This window comes from Myotis davidii, unplaced genomic scaffold (genome assembly GCF_000327345.1).
Source record: "Myotis davidii unplaced genomic scaffold, ASM32734v1 scaffold334, whole genome shotgun sequence".
NCBI lineage: Eukaryota > Metazoa > Chordata > Mammalia > Chiroptera > Vespertilionidae > Myotis > Myotis davidii.
The window spans coordinates 1,235,071-1,255,401 of NW_006285797.1; the positions used below are offsets into that span (position 1 = coordinate 1,235,071).

At 36.7% G+C, this 20,331-nt stretch overlaps 1 protein-coding gene across 3 annotated transcripts in view; it reads left to right on the forward strand.

The window, feature by feature from the left end:
- KHDRBS2 (KH domain containing, RNA binding, signal transduction associated 2) overlaps positions 1–20,331 on the forward strand; it is a 484,502-nt gene that overhangs the window by 242,464 nt on the left and 221,707 nt on the right. The window lies entirely within an intron of this gene.

Consider the following 20,331-nt stretch of genomic DNA (forward strand, 5'->3'; position numbering starts at 1 on the left):
ATCCACTCTACCATCGCCACTCTGGGGTTTTATGATGCTGGTTTTCAGGTACTCACTCAGCCCACAGGCAATAAAGGCCTGTACCAGTTAGTTTTCTTACCTGAGTCTCAGTGAACTCAAGGCCTAATTAAGTTTCTGATGATCCCAGCCTGTATTTTGCTTAAAATCTGCTGGTGTCTTAGAGTTGGTAAACAAGGGAAAGGAACTTAATTTAGCTCACTATCTTCCCATAATTCCCAAGGTCTTCTACAGTTAGTTTGATGAGGTCTCTTTATATTTAGAACACGAAAGAAAACATCCAAAGTAGCTTTATAGGCACCAGAGGTTTTAAATTTGAACTCTACATGACGTGAAGCTTCTAAGAGGACTATTTTGTTTTATAATAAATCAGAAATTACATATTAAAAATGAAATAATGGAATAGTCCACAAGAGAAAAAGCATAGTATGCCATGAACATCTACCTCTATGAGTACCTGATGCACAGTTGTTCCCATGTGTTTTATACAGATGTTGTCAAGTTAGTATGCACAAATACTAAGGAAAGCCCCTCCATGATGGTAGAAATGCTATGATAAACCTATTTGGGGATTCAGACCATTCACATAAGTGATATATATATGACAATAACAATTCCCATTTGCCATTAATAGCCAATTCTGTGGGTAATGTTCATTTTACTATGCTTTTAATAGAAAAATTAAAATGCTAACAGCTTACTTCTACTCTCTTGGTATACCTTTTACCTGTAGATTGTTCCTTCGGGAAAGAACGGTGACATTTGTTTGGAATATAACACCTGCTTGGCATTCCAGTGGGTGGCTTATAGACATTACCTTTTGTTATCCTCACAACAAGACTGGGAAGGATGTGTGATGCTTATTATATCCATGAGGAGGCTGAGGCTGAGGAGGATTGTGTACCCGCGTAAGTAGCATAAGTTGCCCAGCGTAGCAAAGCCTACCTGACTTTAAAGCCCATAGTTTTTTTGTTTGTTTTTGTTTTCACAATAGCATATTGCTTTCCACATTAGATAATAAAAGAAGAATTGAATGTCTAAGATTTGATCCAGCTAGGCATCTATGTTTAATTACAATACCATTGATAAGTGACACAAACTAGATTTGAAAAAAAAAAAACACACACAGAACATACCACCTTTGCATATTTCCACCTGGTATTCCAGAGTGCATAGAGATAACGAGTGTTTAATCCACAGTGCTCAGACAAGGGCCAGGGAGTGACACGGGAGGTTGGCCAGCCAGGGAGGGACCGAGGGATGGGTCAGATGCCTCCTCATCAGGGAAACTTTCAAAATATGAAGGCCCAACTGCTTGTAAGATCTCTCAAATGCTACTGGGGAGGACTATGCAAGTTGCTTACAGGTGGCAATGTTGGTGTAAACTGCATTAGGCTCCTCCATACTTATAGCATCCTATGTGCCTATTCTCACATAGACAGCTCTGGACTTATTATCATTCAGTAAGCATTAGCCAATGTTATTTTTAGTGATAAAGCAGGTATAGTTTTCCTGCTCATTCTTAGATATTCATTAATTCAGTAAGATCCTCATGCGTCTGCTCTACCTGGGGACTTCTTCCTTGCTTTCACTTTCTTATTTTCATGGCACAAATGCGTTATAACCTTGGTCAAATCACTCTGCAATTGTTTTACACATAGGTGAGGAATTTGTAATGGAACTTTTATGGTAGGAGTAGAAGCATTAAAATAACATGTGTTGAAATTATACTTTGCCAGACTCTCTAAGGAATACTCTGTTATCTCTAACAAGCTGATACCTCCTTACATTATAATGTGGTCATTCTCACAGTTAATAGTAGTGGTTAACAATGTAGCACATTAAAATATATTCAGAAAGTTAACTCCAGAAGGCAAAAAGGGGACTGACACAATAACGAATATATCATTGGTTAATCTTAGGAATAAAAACCAAGTGCTATTTGAAATCACCATTCTGAATTTCAGGGTCCTCTTATCTAGGTAACAAAGTTACAGAAATAGCCAATATTCCACAAGCTCTGGACAAGGTTATTCTGTTTTGGACCCTTTGGGTTGCAATGAAAAGGGATTTATTAAGATTAAATCACAAAAGCATGTGTGGAGGAAAGGGGCATTACATAATTTAATAAATTAAGAGAGAGGGGAGGGGAGAGAGAGAGAGAGACTGGGACTGGAGGCCGATTCTCATGGAAATGTTAAGAGCAGGAAAAACAGTAATCTGGGGCCTCACAAAGAACTCCATCCTGGCTGCCTGAGAAGTGTCTTCAACATTAAAATGATGCAGCTCTCTCTGTGTGTCTATTTACTTCTCATCTTCTCCCCAACCACCTTCCTTACTTACCACTCCCTTAGTCTTCCTCTGATTCACAGCTTCTCCTAAATCATGCTTTGTGATTCCTCCAAACTTTGGTTTGCATAGGAACTCTGGCTCCCTCTCCCCAGCCTTTTAAAGCTTTCCTTCCAGCTACACTCCCGCTGCTGGCTTTGTTGTCACGCGTATGTATATACAGATAGATATATCTATGAGGATGATTCTAGGTGTTCAGCTTGGAAAACTGTTATAAAAATCAAAGCATTTTCAAGTACATCTGATAATTTTTCTGCCTCAAAGTTCATTGATCTTTGTACTGCTGTCAGAAGATATTTCTCGGTCTGGCCTGGTAGCTCATTTGTTTAGAGCTTTGTCCCAATTTACCAAGGTTGTGGTTTGACCCCTTTTAGGCCACATAGAAGAGTAAACCAATAAAAGCATAAATTGATGTCTCTCTCTCTCTCTCTCTCTCAAATAAACAAATAATAAACAAGCAAATAAATACATACATTATTTTTAAGTAAGTTATTTCTTTACTTTTTTCCTTCTTCCCTTTTAAAATTTGAATGGAGTAATTTATTTATTTATTTATTGTAAACTTAAGGGAAATAAATCCTACTCCAGTCTAATAATTCAACCATAACACAATGTTATAATTATAAATCCACATATGTTTTTATATTTGAATGACTTTGAAAAGGATAATTTTTAAATTTTTAAAGAAAATAGCACAAATCCTATTTTATTTTAAAATGTGTTCCAGTTAAAATAGATTTATATATATTAATTTATAACACCATTCTATAAATTTAATACATATTAGAAGTTATTTGATAAATTGCCCAAATATATTCCTAAAGTTGCTTAAATTAGGCCCCAAATTACTATTTTTCCTGGTCTTAATGTTGCTTGAATTTTAGGAATTATAAATAAACAAATGAAAAAAATCTGATTATGACACTCTTTAGGGAGATGTTTTCTTTAAATAGGTTGAGGTAAGAAAAAAATGAAATATCTGAACTGGGAATACTCATTCCAGTGGTTCCACAGACTCTTGGATCTTTCAAAATCCACCTTCGAAAAAGATGAATTCAGGGTTAGAATGGCCATGGGGTCCTCATGCAGCTAGGGACAGAATTAACAATTTTAGGGGGGAAAGGTAAATATGTAAGGTGATGGATATGTTAATTAGCTCCATGGTGGGAATCTGTTCACAATGTATACATGAATCAAATCATCATGTTGTACACTTTAAATATTCTACAACTTTATTCATCAAATATACCTTAATAAAGCTAAAAAAAAACCCCTTTGTATTGTTTATAAGACAAAAAAGAATTGGACTGTCATATCATATCACCTTATAAGGACCTTGGCTTCTTGAGATACTTTCATTTTTATTTTCTACTGCCACATAGATCACTGATCACTTTAGAATCAGATGAAACCTCCAGATAATCTTCCCACAAAAATGGGAAGGACATTAGTATTTTACACAGAAGTCCAGGGGATTTGCATTCATGGATCCAAATTAAGGGCCTTACACTAGAAACATCGAACTCTTTGTATGGGAGCAGGAAATAGAAAAATGCACGTCTAAAATTCATTAAAATGCTAAATTTATTCTATATTAGAAAACTAAATGATCTATATTGAAAAGCACAGGTCATTTTGCCTTAAACTAGCTGAAGATAATTATAATAGAAAAGTAGTTTTTCTTACAGTCATCTTTTTAAATGAATGAATATTTTATCTTATGATGAGGTAATTTTACTACCAACTATACTTCATTACCTTTCAGCATAATTCTCACTTCCAAACTTTAGCTACAAATGCTATATCAATTATACCACATTTAGAATGTATTTCCCTCAGACATTTTCCTCCCAATATCAATCATGAGACTTTGTCTGATTGAACAGGAATAAGATTCCATACATGCTGAATAAATGTGAAGATTTCCTGTCTATTGCCAACTGACCCTAAACTTCTTATCAAACTAATAAAATCAGGAAATGTGGCTCTTGATAAAAAAAAATTCACAAGGGTGAAGAAACCTGACTATGGGTTCTTTATTACATTTTAGATTAATTCATTGCAGTCACTCAAACTTCCACCTCTAATCAAAGTGATTCTCTAAACATTATCCATCACAATATCAGCAGTTCCATTGCTCTCTACCCTCCCCTGCAGTAAAATGCCTGAAGGTCCTCTGAAATAGGAAAGCATTGCCATAGCCCAGAATATCCATATGCAAAAAATTGTATCTATTATTTATTTTTGATTCTTTGGGATTACAAATAATTGTATATTATCGTGGAAGAAATGCTGCCATATATTGGTGACCAGAGTGACTGTTTTTAGGATGTCAGATTTTTCACTGCCCGATATCCAACCAATCTGGAAAATACCGCTTCTCCTTTGCTTTGTAGTCTCCATTTGCATGCACTGAACTTGGGTTATAAGGGAAAAAAGCAACTGTGGGAAAGAATGTTGACCTGAGCACTAAACATCTCTCCAAATCCCATTAGACTTTTATTCTCTGAGTGAGAATACTCAGAGGTAAGGAAAAAGCAGGAAGCCTAATGTCTGTCCTCCTCCCAGGCCTGGTCTGGGCCATTCCTGCAGCAGTCTGGAATCTGGGCCTTTTTGTCTCTTTTCAAGGCCTTCAAGCTTTCACACCTGTAAAGGTTTTGATTCACTGTGGGTTGAGGGGTGCAGGGGTTGGGGGTGGAAGATGTTTCAAATGTTCTGAAACTGGCCCCTGGCACTTGGCAAGCCCTAAGCCCTTGCAGACGCTTATGTGCAAACCCTCTGAGCTCCTGTCACTTTAATTTCAGCATTTTCCTTTTACTGTTTCCATCTCAACTCTAGGAAGTTAACAAAAAGCTCCCCTTTTCCAAACAGCCACAAACCTTAGCTTCCCCTCCTCATCCAACTGCTTGGATTAGCAAATTCAATGATAATATACAATGATATTCAGGAGCTACATGTATAATGCAATATAAAGTAAAACATTAAACTTTCTAAATATTTCTAGGGATCCAGGTGTTTACCCATATGTAGAAAAACAACAATACATATTTGACTAAAGATTTTTTTATCCTATTGACAGATTCTATTTTTGCCTAAACACCTGTGTGGAAATCTGCTTAAGTGGTTTTCTTTTGAAGCACATTTCTGCCACACCGTTTGGCTCATTCATCTGTAATTTGGTTACGATTCAAATGTCACAATCACTGGAAAGCTAGACCAAGACAATGCTTGCTTCATTTATTTTAAAAAATAATTCAATGTCTGTAAATCACATTAGCTCATTAAATTCCGCAGAAGTTGCTTTTTAAAAAAATTGAAAATTCCAATCAAAACATGTAATAACAAGCTGTTAATTTCAAGGAGGAAACTGCAGTGTATCTTTCAGAAATAGTCAATCTACTTTCAGGATTTAAAATGTGATGGATCGATGTGAGGGCAGATCCGATGTGCTGCAGAGAAGTATGAACTGACAGTGGATTGCTATCTGCACTTGTATCTACCCTGTGTTTCCCTTGAAACCCAGCTCCCTGAAGTCAGACCTCAGAGCTAGATTACACGTTACAAGCCACATGCTGCCTGGTACTACTACATACACTGTCAGTTTCAACAAATATTGATTGATGGAAATGGAATCTCACAATGTGAGCAGGTTAAAAATATTTAACGGAATTTTTACATTTGCCAGAAATTCTTCTACAACAATATATATATATATGTATTTTATGATATGCATGGGTCACTAAAAAGCAGCGTTATCCCTCTATAGCAGTGGTTCTCAACCTTCCTAATGCTGCAACCCTTTAATACAGTTCCTCATGTTGTGGTGAGCACCAACCATAAAATTATTTTCATTGCTACTTCATAACTGTAATTTTTCTACTGTTATGAATCGTAATGCAAATATCTGATATGCAGGATGTATTTTCATTGTTACAAATTGAACATAATTAAAACAGTGATTAATCACAAAAACAGTATGTAATTATATATGTGTTTTCCGATGGTCTTCGGTGATCCCTGTGAAAGGGTCGTTCGACCCTCAAAGGGCTTGCGACCCACAGGTTGAGAGCTGCTGCTCTACAGCACCGATTTTGAAATAAGGGACAATGTGTTATTGACCTTTGAGCTTCATTCTTGATGGTTTCTGTAAGTGAATCTATGTGGTAAATGAGCTGCAGTATAGGAGGTTCGATATTTTGTATTGCAGTCAATTCACAGAAAAAGGAGTACATTTATGGATCTATAGTCTATTTTTAGGTATCATTCATTTCAAAAATCAACCTGAAAACATTAAATTAAAATTGGCCATTTCATAGGGCATGCAGCATGAGATTCTTAAAAGCCGTCTTTATGTATGGAAAAGCTTCTGTAGTTAGACATAAAGGAAGAAACAAAATTTCCCCAGGCTTACTTTTTGACATATTGCTAAGAAATCATTCTAAGTTATAGGTCACAGGTGTGGGTATCAAGTAGAAATCTTTATTTTTGGATTTATCGGGGCCCATATACAAGCTTTCACATCATACGTTGAGGATCATAGAGGACCTATAAAACCTGCAGGCTATGTGTTCCAATCAGACCACATTAGGGAACTGTCTTTATGTAGATGATGGGAGAACATCATTTCCCAAAATGTTCTGTGGAACATTCATTGTAGACAGAGATCCATGGGAAAAGAAAAAGTTAGAGGGCCCCTGTGGTCAATTAAGTTTAGAAAATACTTGTCTTCCGTATTTACCTCTTTGATATTCACAGTCTGAATTACCATTTTAAAGGCTCTGATTGGTCCTGAAGTACAGAAGCTGAACTAACTTTTAACCCAGGATTTGCAATATTTATTTGGCCAAGTATCTCTTTGTTCAGGATATTATCTCACTCAGTCACAATATGTAATATCAAGATCTACATTTAGGGAAATTTAATACTTGTAACAGTTGTATTTACCTCACCCTGAAATTTCTGTATTCTCAGGTAGTCTCTTAGATTACTAAAATGCTATTGTTTATTTTTTCATAACATATTACAGAACACTAAATGCCATCATTTATAATGACCTTTAATTGTGGCTACATCTCATGTTCTGAACAGGGTCAAGGGAAACCAAATTGACAGGAGATATCCTCTGCTTTTGCATGTATTTGATTGCACCAATACCCCTGTCAAGACTGTTTACTGCCATGTTTTATTTCACTGCTGCATAGTAACCAATTAAAGTGGTATTCGATAATTAACAAGCCTACTATTACTTTTGTGAGGAGTAAGAACAGAATAATGAACAAACGTGCTTATAAAGTCATTTTTCTTTAATCATACTTGCCTCCATAAGAACAGACTTCTTCATACATTTGATATCACCTTTAAAATGTAAATTATTTTGAATTTCAGAGGGAAGGCAGGGGTGAGTGGGAAGAGATCAACTAAAGAACTTGTATACATATGTGCATAACCCATGGACATAAACAATGGTGTAGTAAAGGTCTGAGGCTGGGGTGGAGGTTTGCTAGTAGGGGTCAATGTGGAAAAAGGGGGACATATGCAATATTTTAAACAGTAAAGATTAGAAAAATTAAATACATAAAATGTAAATTAATTTTCCTTTTGCTAAACTGAAAATCTGGGCTTCCAGAGTCAATATTCTGCATAGAGCAGGTGGAATATGGATTTACATCTGATTTGTATAAAATTTACATATTATTCCACTGTTACAACCTAAGACACCTGGCCTAAATAATTGGCATTACTACCTAATTTTTTTGTCACAAAGTAATGATGAAAACAATGATTTTTTGCATGTAGCTCCCAAATGTATTTATATCATTATTGACCATCCTCTAACTCTAAAAAGAGCCCCCCCGAATTGTAAATATGTTGAATGTTGGGACATTTAATGGGTCTTCCACACATAGTAGTTGTACTTATTTAAAATAACTGAAAAGTAAAATTCACATGCAAATGTGGACAAACAGACACCTTTGTAAAACCTTGACACCACCCACTAAGAATCTGACCTCCTAGGGTCTGCAGTCTGTGGATAGGAACAGTGCAGTGGAACACAGAATTGGGGGCTTCATGTTATTTTTCTCTATATTAGAACAACAGTTTCCGGAGAATAATCTTGAATGTGCCCATAGTTACTGCTTCATTACAAGTTGCTCAAGACGTGAGGTCATGTTTCTTTCTACCTCGACAGGCATCCTAGGGAGACCCCTTATTTATTGTTACTGCCACTTCATCTGTAAAGTAGTGATAACCAAAACTAGCCTTTGTCAGCCAGTCCAAAGACCAGCTCTTTTCCAAATTATCTGTAAACTTTCAAAGCACATGGTTATACCTTTGATTGACAGCAAAATGGATCTGCTCTTCAGATCTTGCCAGAGATTACAAACTCAAAAGCTTGGCCGCACAATTCCTATCAAAGTTTAGTTATGAGAAATGATGTTTATTGAAGATCGCCTATAAGATATGCTTGCCCTAGGTCACAAGTACAGTCTTAGAATATGTTCCATGGATCAGAGGTCCTAGAAGTGTCTCTGCAAAAAACACACATATGTAGATGCATATATGTAGATATATCCATATACACATATATTTGTGAATGATTACATTATCCTACTCAGTAATATTTTATAAGCTAGTCCTATAAAATCTGCTATTGTATTTATTCTGTGGCTTCCACACAGTCTGTTTTCAACATAGCATAGCATCCAGAATGATCCATCTTAAAGTGTGAGCCAGACTACATTGATCCTGTGCTCAAAACCCCGCAGTGACACTCTGCTACATGCCAAGTGACAGTTAAATAATGTATGATGGCTTTCAAGACCCTACATGACTTGGTCACCCCACAGTTTCATTTTGACCTCATGTTCTGTGACTTCCCTTTGCTCCCTCTGCTCCAGCCACTGTAACTTCACCCTGCCTTGAGCAGGTCGGGCTTGTGACCACCTTAGGACCTTTGAGCAGGGGGTACCTGTTTATGATCTCCCCTTGATTCAGCATTGTAGACTTCCTCCCCTTTTGCAAGTCTTTGTTCAGATGTCATTGTTTTCCAATGAGTCCTTCCCCAAACCCTACTTAAATTCATCTTGCTCACCCTGCCAGCACTCCCGATTCCCCTTACCCTGCTTGTATTGTCTTATCAGATTAGAAAGCACTAATCACTTTCTAAACCACAATATAATTTGCTTACTTACTAGGTCTATTGTCTATTGTCTGTCTCCTTCTACTAGAGCAGTGATGGCGAACCTTTTGAGCTCGGCGTGTCAGCATTTTGAAAAACCCTAACTTAACTCTGGTGCCGTGTCACATATAGAAATTTTTTGATATTTGCAACCATAGTAAAACAAAGACTTATATTTTTGATATTTATTTTATATATTTAAATGCCATTTAACAAAGAAAAATCAACCAAAAAAGTGAGTTCGCGTGTCACCTCTGACACGCGTGTCATAGGTTCGTCATCACTGTAAGATCCAGCGATCCCTGTCTGTTATATGTATTGATTCTCACCTGAGAAAGAACTAAAAAAAGAGCCTGGCTCATAGTAAGAATTCAGTAAATAATTGTTGCATGAGTCAATGAAGGAAAGTTTATTGCAGTGCTATTGTCTCAGCATAATATGACGCTCACCTTCTTGAGAAATCATAGAGGAAATTCCTCTCAGGTTTCTCTTTATCTGGACAATCCTCACTTCCACGTCGTGCACTGACTTGAGTCCAGGCTGGGGGATACATGAAGAGGGAAAAGTAGTAAATTCATCACCGGTTTAGTGTTGTTTCAAATTCTGGTCGTCTTCTTCAACATGCATGATATTTTTAAGAGTCCTAAAATAACTACCTCATGCATTCATTGGGAGGAATAATGTAGAATGTGCTAATTCCATCTTACCCTGAAGCAGAATTTCTCAAGGTGCTTTTTTTTTAAAACTCTTTACCTCATTAAGATGAAGACTTTGGGCTCAAAATTTGCTCTCAAATGTACATAATCTTATCAAAAATAAATTTATAGTAAGGGAAGAAAATTAGTTCTTTTCATGGAGAAAATTTGTTAAAATGTTAGAGTAGTTTATTTGTTGCTGAATTTGGGCATTTTTATGGAGACATCCTGCTTCTTGTTGAAATGTTCCAGATCTGACCTTCATATTTATTTTATAAAATCCATCAGTGTAAGCTACTCATGTTTTTATTGATCTGAGGTCCAATGTGTCTATTGCTTATGAGTTATTCCACTTCATTTGACCACAGTTTTGTGGAAAACATCAAACCACACATAATTGTAATTATTAACAATCAGGTACTTGAGTATAAAAACTTCTTCCCACATGAATGCCATTTTTCACTGTGTAACTTCACAAATATAAATCAGAAAAGCATCTTAACATTCTTATTTATAATTGTTCCCAAACCCAGTAGAGGGATTAGTGCTTATGATCTTTTGAATATCCTTTAAACATTGCTGTAACATGTTTATGATGAACTAGAACCAATTTTCAAAAATTCTACTTTTCATTTAGTATTACTTTTGGACATGAACATTATTATGGTGTTTTAGTTAGATTCTTTTAGAAAAAGCAGCTTATAAAGATCTCAAGATTTTTTTACAAATATATATTAAAATGAAGTGTTTATTTTTTAAAACCACATATTCAGTGGAAATTTATCTGTTATTTTGGTTCTGATTTTTGACCTCCAAGATACAGTTAAACTACTTTCAAAATTCAAAAGACTGTAGCCAAGAATGCTGTCAATATTATATGTCCAATGTACATATTAACATAATTTATATTAGTTAACATTTGCAGAATGGCATAACAATTAGCAAATTAATGAGGTCAGTTTCTATTAGTAATATTAGTGTGAAAATATTCACAACTTGCCTAAAACTTTGTATGGATTGCAATTTTAAATATATGAAAATGTTGATTGCAACTAGACTCCATTTGTGTGATTCAAAGGGGAAATAAAATGTTTTTATTATTCGGCAAATTTAATGACTGAATACAAAGAAATGGTTGAAATCAGCCTTGTAAATGAACTAAAATCATAAAAGTATGATTCTAAGTTTCACATTTCTTTTCAACTGATATAGAATTCAGTTGGTATCTGCTGATTATTCTAGACCAGTGATGGCAAACCTTTTGAGCTCGGCATGTCAGCATTTTGAAAAGCCCTAACTTAACTCTGGTGCCACGTCACATATAGAAATGTTTTGATATTTGCAACCATAGTAAAACAAAGACTTATATATTTGATACTTATTTTATATATTTAAATGCCATTTAACAAAGAAAAATCAACCAAAAAAATGAGTTCACGTGTCACCTCTGACACGCGTGTCATAGGTTTGCCATCACTGTTCTAAACTATTGCAGAAGTTTGGGGGTGAGGCCACATATATCCTTTCTGGAGTCAGATAGTTCCTGTTAGCCGTCTCATATCAATAGGATACATGTCTGAAGAGAGCAAGGGCAGAGGGACTGGGAGTTAGCCAAGCCTGATAGTGTGAACGGCCACATATGGCCGGGAAGACAACTAGACTATGAGAAAAGGACAGGTGCTCTCAATTCAGGTGGGGAAGGAGCTATCAGAGTACAGGAGATCAATTCCAACAAGAAATGCCTTAATGGAGGGTCTAAAGGAGGATGTCTTCTGAGCCCTGGGGATTGTCACAGAGAGCCATGAAGCCTCGCCAGGTGTATGAAGAATTCAGAAAAACATATACCTGGCTAGAATATAGGAGCTTAAAGGCAGGGGACCCAGAAGTTCCTGACAATGGCATTTAAACACATTTATTGTTTTATTATAGAGCTAAAATTTACTTTTTTATTAGAATTTCCTATTAATATGGCTTCCATTGAATGCAGATTTGACTTTTGTGGCAAATCTAACATTGTATTACATTTCACCTACCTTGAAATCATCTTCATATTTTCACTTGCACTTGCCAGAGTTACTTTTTATTAGGTTTATCTTTTATTCTTATTCCTATTATATAAGCAAGAGTAGTAGAAGTATCAAGAAACCAGACTGTATGATCTCATGAAACTCTTATTGACTTTCCTATTAGCTTTTCCAATTTCCCTGCAGAAATCGTTTTTATCGATATTTTAATTTCATGTGAGTCGAATGACAGGAAGTAAAGAGATTTCAGCAGATGGTTGCCACAAACTGCATACTGCATTTCAGAATTGGTCTACAAAACTCTGCAGCTTGGCAGTGTGCAGTGGATCGTTTTACTGCCTGTTAATGCCAAAAGAAATCTGGCTTTATATGTGTGTTTTTCCATTTAATTTATTCTGACGTTATAAAGAGCTACCAGACTTGGTTTACTTGTATCTGATGTATCTATAAAATTTAAATTCAAGAACTTTCACAAGTCAATTTTTTTCCATCTGCATTAACTGATATTTCATCACATCTAAGATTGAATCTTTAAAGAAACAGTCGATAGCTTTAAATATAGCTTTAAGTATTCTTTTCCATAGGCTGTTCTTAATGCCGGTAGTTGAAAACATCATCAAATGATGTGGCAAGACTACACCCTGATATTTTTAACCCAAATCAATATTTCAATTCTTAAAGGTCCCATCCAATAACTCCCGGTGAAGTAGGAAGTAGTGTTATCTACTAAGTGCAAGGGCAGACAGAGATACTGGGTCAGAAGACTGGGGACGTGCAAAAATCCCTCAGATAGGTGTGGACAATAGGAGAGACAGGCAAACCCTAGAACATTTGAAGAACCAGGTGCTGTTTGGTGGCATCAGTTGAGGTTATATAATGCCACTGATGCTGGAGCACATCTTCCAGCAGCATTGTCTGTTCCTCCAGCTATTCATGCTAAGAGGCAGAGATCTGGCTCAACCCAGAGTTGGGTTTGTGTCAGGCAGTGCGCTCTAGGAACAAGAGCCAAGAAAATTGAGAGCCTTGTCAAGGGCATGGTTTTTATTACAGATCATGGGGTCAGAGCTCAGCAGAGGAAGGAGTAAAGCCAGAAGACAGGAGAGATACAATAAAGAGAAGAAATGAGATAGAATGCAGTAGTGTGTTAAAAAAGAACAAGTGCTCTAGATCGAATAGGAACGAATGGATAAACAAGCACAGTGCTGCTTAAATGGAGTATTTGAGGTAAACTAATACCAAGTCATGCAAAATCAAGAGTATGGCCATTAGAATGTGGCATTGAAGTTGAATAGAAGTAAATATCACTGTGGATGAGATCACCATATGGCTATTTGAAATATATTATGTTAATGAATATGTGGGTGTGTTTTTTTAAGAATAAGCTAAACTTTAAAGTCACAAATGAATGAGGTTACACTGGACAGTTTACAGAAAACAGTGTGAGAGTAAGGGTGGCCGAGTAGTCTTCTCTTCAAGACCGCAGGTGTTCTGTAGCCCACCAAACAGGAATTTAACCCGTGGGAGCAACACTGATGAAGATGGAGAAAACACTTCTCTTTGGGACCTTGATAGAATAAAGGTTTACAGAAACAGCCTTCACTAACTGGATTGCAGGGAAGGGAGAGCCAGGCTTTAGTTAAGAAAATGAAAATTATATACCCTAAGAGATTGAGACTATGGGGGATATTGTTCTGTTTTCTCTTTTGTTATACTATGGAGTAACACAGTGAAATAGTTTAGGTTTGAATGGAGAAGTCAGGCTGAATTAGGGACTAAAACGGTAAGAACTTTTTGATTGAGATTGGAGTATAAAGGTAGATTGTAAAACTAATGATGCTGATGAAGAAAACTAACAACTGTTGAATGCTTGCTATGAATAAGGTGCTGTTCTAATTGACTTAACTCAGATCTCCAAACAATCATGTGACATATTACTGTTTTAAATTTTAAAATGTGGCTGAACTGATGCTTTGAGTGTTTTAGAGACCTCAGGCACACAGCTAATATGTGAAGAAGCTAGGAATATTGGTGGAGTGTACCTGTTTGCAATCAAGGATATAAGGATGTATGGAGAATAGTGAATTTACCTGGTCCCGTGTTGTGTTTTGTTTTTAAAATACTAGTCTTATTAATCTGTGAACTTTTCTTGGTATATGTGAGGCAAGGGTGGGAAGAGGATTGGTGGTCTGGATTTCATTCCTGAGCTCACTGTGGCTCTGATTGTGGCCGGTGTGGTCAGTAGCCTAGAGCAGCAGCAGTAGATGTACTGGGGGAAGTTGCGGGAGATAACAATGCCACAAATGTGACCCATGGAATCAGGAGATAGAAGAGGCAGGCTGGCTGTTTTGATTTCAATGTCATCAGTGAATCATATGAAGTTTATCAGTTTACATATTATGATGTTCTCTGAATGTATTAGTTGGTGCTACAAAGTAGAAGTCATTCACATTGATTCATGAGAATCAGAATTGCATAAGATGGTCTCTGACTTAACGATGATTCGACTTACAATTGTTTGAATTTACCATCGTACAAAAGTGATGCCATACAGGAGAAACTGTGCTATGAATTTTGACATTTTGACAGGCTAGTGGTATGTATTTGATACCCTGTCGTGATGCTGGGCAGCATCCATGAGCCGCAGCTGCCAGTCAGCCATGCAATCTCTAGGGTAAATGGTGCTCTACGATGTCGTTATTGTGTGAGATGATTGTGTTCGACTACAGGCCAAAGGGAGTATCCTGAGAACTATTTCAGGCACACCAGGCCAGGCTATGATGTTTGGTAGGTTCGGTGTATTAAATGCACTTTTGACTTAGGATTATTTTCAAGTTATGATGGATTTATCAGGATATAACTCCAGCATGAGACAGGGAGCATCTGTAGACTGGAAAAAATACACTGGCATGTTACTACTCTACCTTGAACATATAATAAGAACAAGTTGAGAGCATGATCTCTAGTGCCAGACTGTGTGCACTCAAATCCTTGCTCTATGGGCAAAGTCACTTGTTTTGTGCAGAAACTTCAGCATCTGTAAATTGAGGATAATTATAGTTCTGATCCCATAGGATCATTCTGTGCATTTAGATAGGTGATTGGCACTAGCTACGTAAAAGTACTCAGTAAATTATTATTTACATTATTGATCTATCTACACATATATGCAAGCGCGCGCGCGCGCGCGCGCGCGCGCGCGCACACACACACACACACACACACACACACACACACCTATGGGCAGATTTTTTCATACTAAAATAAAAAGGAAGCCCTGCAGACAGTGCCAAACTTGGCAGGTGTTTCCGGAAACAGCGACATGCCACTGAAGCGTGTTCCTCAGAGCCGATCTATCTACACATATATGCAAGCGCGTGCGCGCGTGCGCGCGCGCGCGCGCACACACACACACACACACACACACACACACACACCTATGGGCAGATTTTTTCATACTAAAATAAAAAGGAAGCCCTGCAGACAGTGCCAAACTTGGCAGGTGTTTCCGGAAACAGCGACATGCCACTGAAGCGTGTTCCTCAGAGCTATGCCTGATGGCGCTGAGACAGACGCCTGTGGAGCCTCCCTCTGCCAGGATATTTTTCTGTTACTGTTTGACAGATCCTGATTTTGTGGCAACTTGGTCCTGATGTCTTGTTTAGTCACTGCGAGGTTTGCATCGCCATCTGTCTCCTTTCCCCGCCGCATTTATTTCCCCAGTCTAGAAACTTGTAGGTCTTCTTTAAATGAATTGCTCACAGTTTTCCCTCCTCTCTGCCAGCAGAAAAAATGTTAACCGTGCCTCGGGTTTTACTTGCTGGTGGCCCAGGACCTTCCCCTGGCTCTTGCTGAGATGGCCTCTAAATTCGTTCTTTCTTAAGCTGCACTTGTCTATTCTAAGAAGGCAGAGGGGCCGTGGCCCTATATTCTCCAACAGAATCAGCAAATTCTTTTTATTTCTAGAGCACGGGTGGGTCATATGCTTTCTGTTTTCCTATGGAAGAATACATTTTACCAACACAAAGAGAGAGCTTCACTTTTTACAGTTTTATAGCTGAGAGCAATTTTAATCGTGCCCGCAGCTTGCTTTTCCAGTTGGGGGCTGAAGGGCACCATTGTCATCAGGCCTGAGAGCAGCTATGTCAAGATGCTGGCGATATTAACTGGCCTCCTGCATCTCTATCAGCGCTGAGCCAGGGGTATTCCTTAGACAATTTGAAGAATTACAGTGATCTTTTCAAATTTCAATGTCTCTCTTTAAGTTTAGATGGTCTGTCCTAAATGGACATGCATATTCGTGCATGTATGGAGGAGGGATGGGGGCAAGTCCAAAAATTCTTGGCATTCCAATCTTTATTTTTCTAATGCTTATAATATGTATACCAAGAGCTTCTAATAATATTTAAAGCCCACAGACTGTGTGTAAAGTCACAATCAGACCATATGCAGTCTGGGTGATATCACTTATGCCATGATTTTCTTACCTTTAAAATAGAAAAGAGTTTCCTGCCTTTCTCTGGGCCATAGTGAATCTCCATTTACCTAATATATATGAAAGTGCTTTGAAAATTCTAGATAAATATAATATTCCATATTTAGGTAAATGTATGACATTTTTAGAATTTTCTAAGTGAAATCAGATATGAACAGATTTTCCTTTTAACCTTTGAGTCAATGTTATTATAGTTGCTTTTTTTGGCAAATACAATAAAAAGAAGTAACTTCTAAAGTATGTGTTTCAGAGTAGACATGATAACAATATTGTTGTACACAGCTCCCCTGGACACTGTGAATGGAGAAGACAGGATTTCAACACAAGTGCTATGAGATGAAATGAGACCAAATAATTACTAGGAAGACTAAACTGGTTGATGTATTTTGATTTGTTTAGTTATTTAATGGCTATTGTTATAGTAACACTTTGGCAACATGTGTAATGCACTTGGCATTTTAGGTTGTGGAAATCATTATATAATCTTCATAGTTCTGTTTCAAATATTTATCGATATCCATGTAGAAAATTGTACTTGGTTTGAGGATATAATGTGTAAAGGAGATAGATGTGAGTCATGGGATAATGAAGTTTAAAAAAAAATTAAGTAGTATTTGTTCATTTTGAATTTATATTCAGTGATTACTCTTAAAAGTCCAAACTGAGAAAATTAAAAAGATATTATCATGGCAGGATGATAGAAAAAAGATTAGATAGAAGATCCAGAAATATTTTGTGAGTTCAGTCTTCAGTATATTGACATCAAGCCATTGTCCCTAGTCAAATTATCTTTAGTGTGCTTCTATTTTTTTGTTAACCCTTACCAGAGGATATTTTTTTCATTGTTTTTCAGAGCAAGTGGAAGTGAGGAAAGGGGGGGTGGGCAGAAAGAGAGAGAGATGAGAGAGACACATCTACTGGTTGCCTCCCACATGCACCCTGATGGGGGTTTGGGAGCAAACCCTCACCCAGGTATGTGTCCTTGACCAGGAATCGAACACATGACCCTTTGGTGCTCAGGCCAAAGCTCTAACCACTGAGCCCACTGGCCAAGGCTAGTGTATCTGCAGTTAGCCATTTCAATATAGCTATTACCTGAAAAGCTCTCCTAACCAACCTTTTAAAAATACTTACTTAAATTATCACTCAAAATTGAAAAATGGAACCAAATGCTCAGCAATGTATGCTTCTGATTAGTTGTAAGTAAAAATGAACTGGAGAAATGCTTATGGATTTTCTCTTAGTCATGATCTTCCAATATATCAGTATTACGGATAGCTGTTACATATTTAATCTCCAATGCAAGGTGTGGGGTATAATTACAGAATTCTGATAAACCACTTGGTTCTTGGCCTAAGGATTGGTTTTCTTTGATTGTACAGATAATGTTTTAGTTCACTTTAGCAAGACTATTTAAACTTCAAAAATTATAATTATAGAACCTCTCTAATGTGGTTTTTGAACTCCTGTGATAGTGAGCCAAATACAAATTCCTGAACAAGAGAGTGAGGGGTTACTTTTGTGGACACTGATGTGATAAACACCTTTTATTCACTTCAGGTTAAATTGTGCATTTTAAACATGGCTATAAATAGCTCTGTCAAGGTCACTTCCTGGCCACTATCCCAAAATCTGTGCATCCTATAAAAGTGTTCAGTAATTTACACTGTTTGCTGATTTCCTAATCTTGTCTTTGAATTTCTTAAAGTGCCTTTCTGTGAAACTAATACATTTAAAGGGACTGGATTAGGGAGCCATCAAGATTATTAGTATGGCAGGATGTTGTACAAATCCCCTATATTCTTGACCATTATGCTAGAAGGCAAGTTTTCAAGCATCTTCTTAAAAAATGCTTGTGATAAAAAATAAAGTAGCAATAATATTAGAGCATTTATAGTACAATGCTAGTACAGATGAAAACTAATTTTATAAACTAAAATGTGCTGTTTGCATGCCAATCAAAAGCGATTGGTAGATTATGACCTATAAATTATCCAGTTCCTCCCTCAATATTTTTGAGAGCCTCTTTAAAGTCATTGCAAAAATCCCTTTTCCAAGAGATTTACTCCTGTTTGCACAAGGAGTCATTTGTCAGTGTCAAAACTATCTTTCTAGGGCACCAAAGACACTGTCTACAATAATTGTTTTAGTATAAAAAATTTGCCCCTAATACAATTTCATTGATATAGAACAAAGTTTCTCTCTTACTCATTCTTCCCATCTTTGAATGATGGTTACTGTCTTGTAGTTCAGAGGAAAGAACCATGGGACAGAGCAGAAATAGCATGATTTGCACCCAATCTCCTGCTTATTTGGGGGGAATTTTCCAAATAAATGAAAGGCTTACCTATAAGCATTTGTGTGTGTGTGTGTGTGTGTGTGTATGTGTATGTGTGTGTGTGTGTATATATATATATATATATGGAATTGTTATTTCAGTCACCCTAAATTCATTCCTGGTTAGTATTCCCAAATCATGAAAATAATGTTTGTGAGATTTTGTCCCTACAAATATCACTAAAATTAAATTGAGAATATAGCATACTTAAGCTTATGCATAAACAAAAACAAAGAATCAAATCACCACCCAAACAAATGGCAATGGAACTCAGATTCCTTCCCTTCTCTGAAGGGAAGTTCGACATCCAACCTCACCTCAAGGAAAATCAACTTAAAATAACTATCACTTAAAATCCTCAAGGGATATCTTTCTTGTCTTACACATTCTAAGTCTTATAAAGACAAATCCTTCTTTTCTAGGGAGGGCACCAAACCAAAAGCTAATGTAGTTTAAAAAAATACAGATAGGAGAATTTTAAAGAAAATATACACTTTCATAATACTCAATGTGGTTTATTAACAAATACAGAATCCAGAATCACATCAGCATCAATTGATCAGGGGAACAGACGGTAACTCTTATCTGTATGAAAAAAAAGTCTAGAATTAATTGCCTTAGAACATCTGGAATGTTAACTTTTAGTGAACATTTCAACACTCTACTATCTTAATTCAGGAAATTCATTTCCTAGCATCTGTTTCAGAAGGAAGTCGGTGATATCAGTAGTGATTACTATACGATCATTTACACCAGAGTAATATATTGAATTCTCAACATCAGCACTTACTGTTAAATAGCAAGCCATTCAACTCTTGGAGCTGTACTGTATCCAAGTGAAGAGAATTAAGATGCAAAGAAAAACAGAATTTTCACACAAAGAGTCTTTTCCAACAGTATATCAGCTGTCATACAATAAGCTTGCCAAAGACAACTCTCTCCAAGATACAGGAATTTTTAGTCACACAGCCACCCACCTTCCTGTTGAGTCTGGTATCAGGCTTTAAAGAAATTAACAACCATCAGTGCATTTGATGCCTTTCAGAACTTTCAGCTGTAAGAGAATACCCCATTTTATTTTTGAATATTGGGTTAAACTTTCTGCTAACTCAGCAAAATATTTTTTAATAATAACTCTAGCTATAGGTAATATTGCCTATTTCTATTTCAAGTTTAAAACATGAGGTAAGCGAACTTGTATGCATTTATGCATAACCCATGGGCATAAATAAATA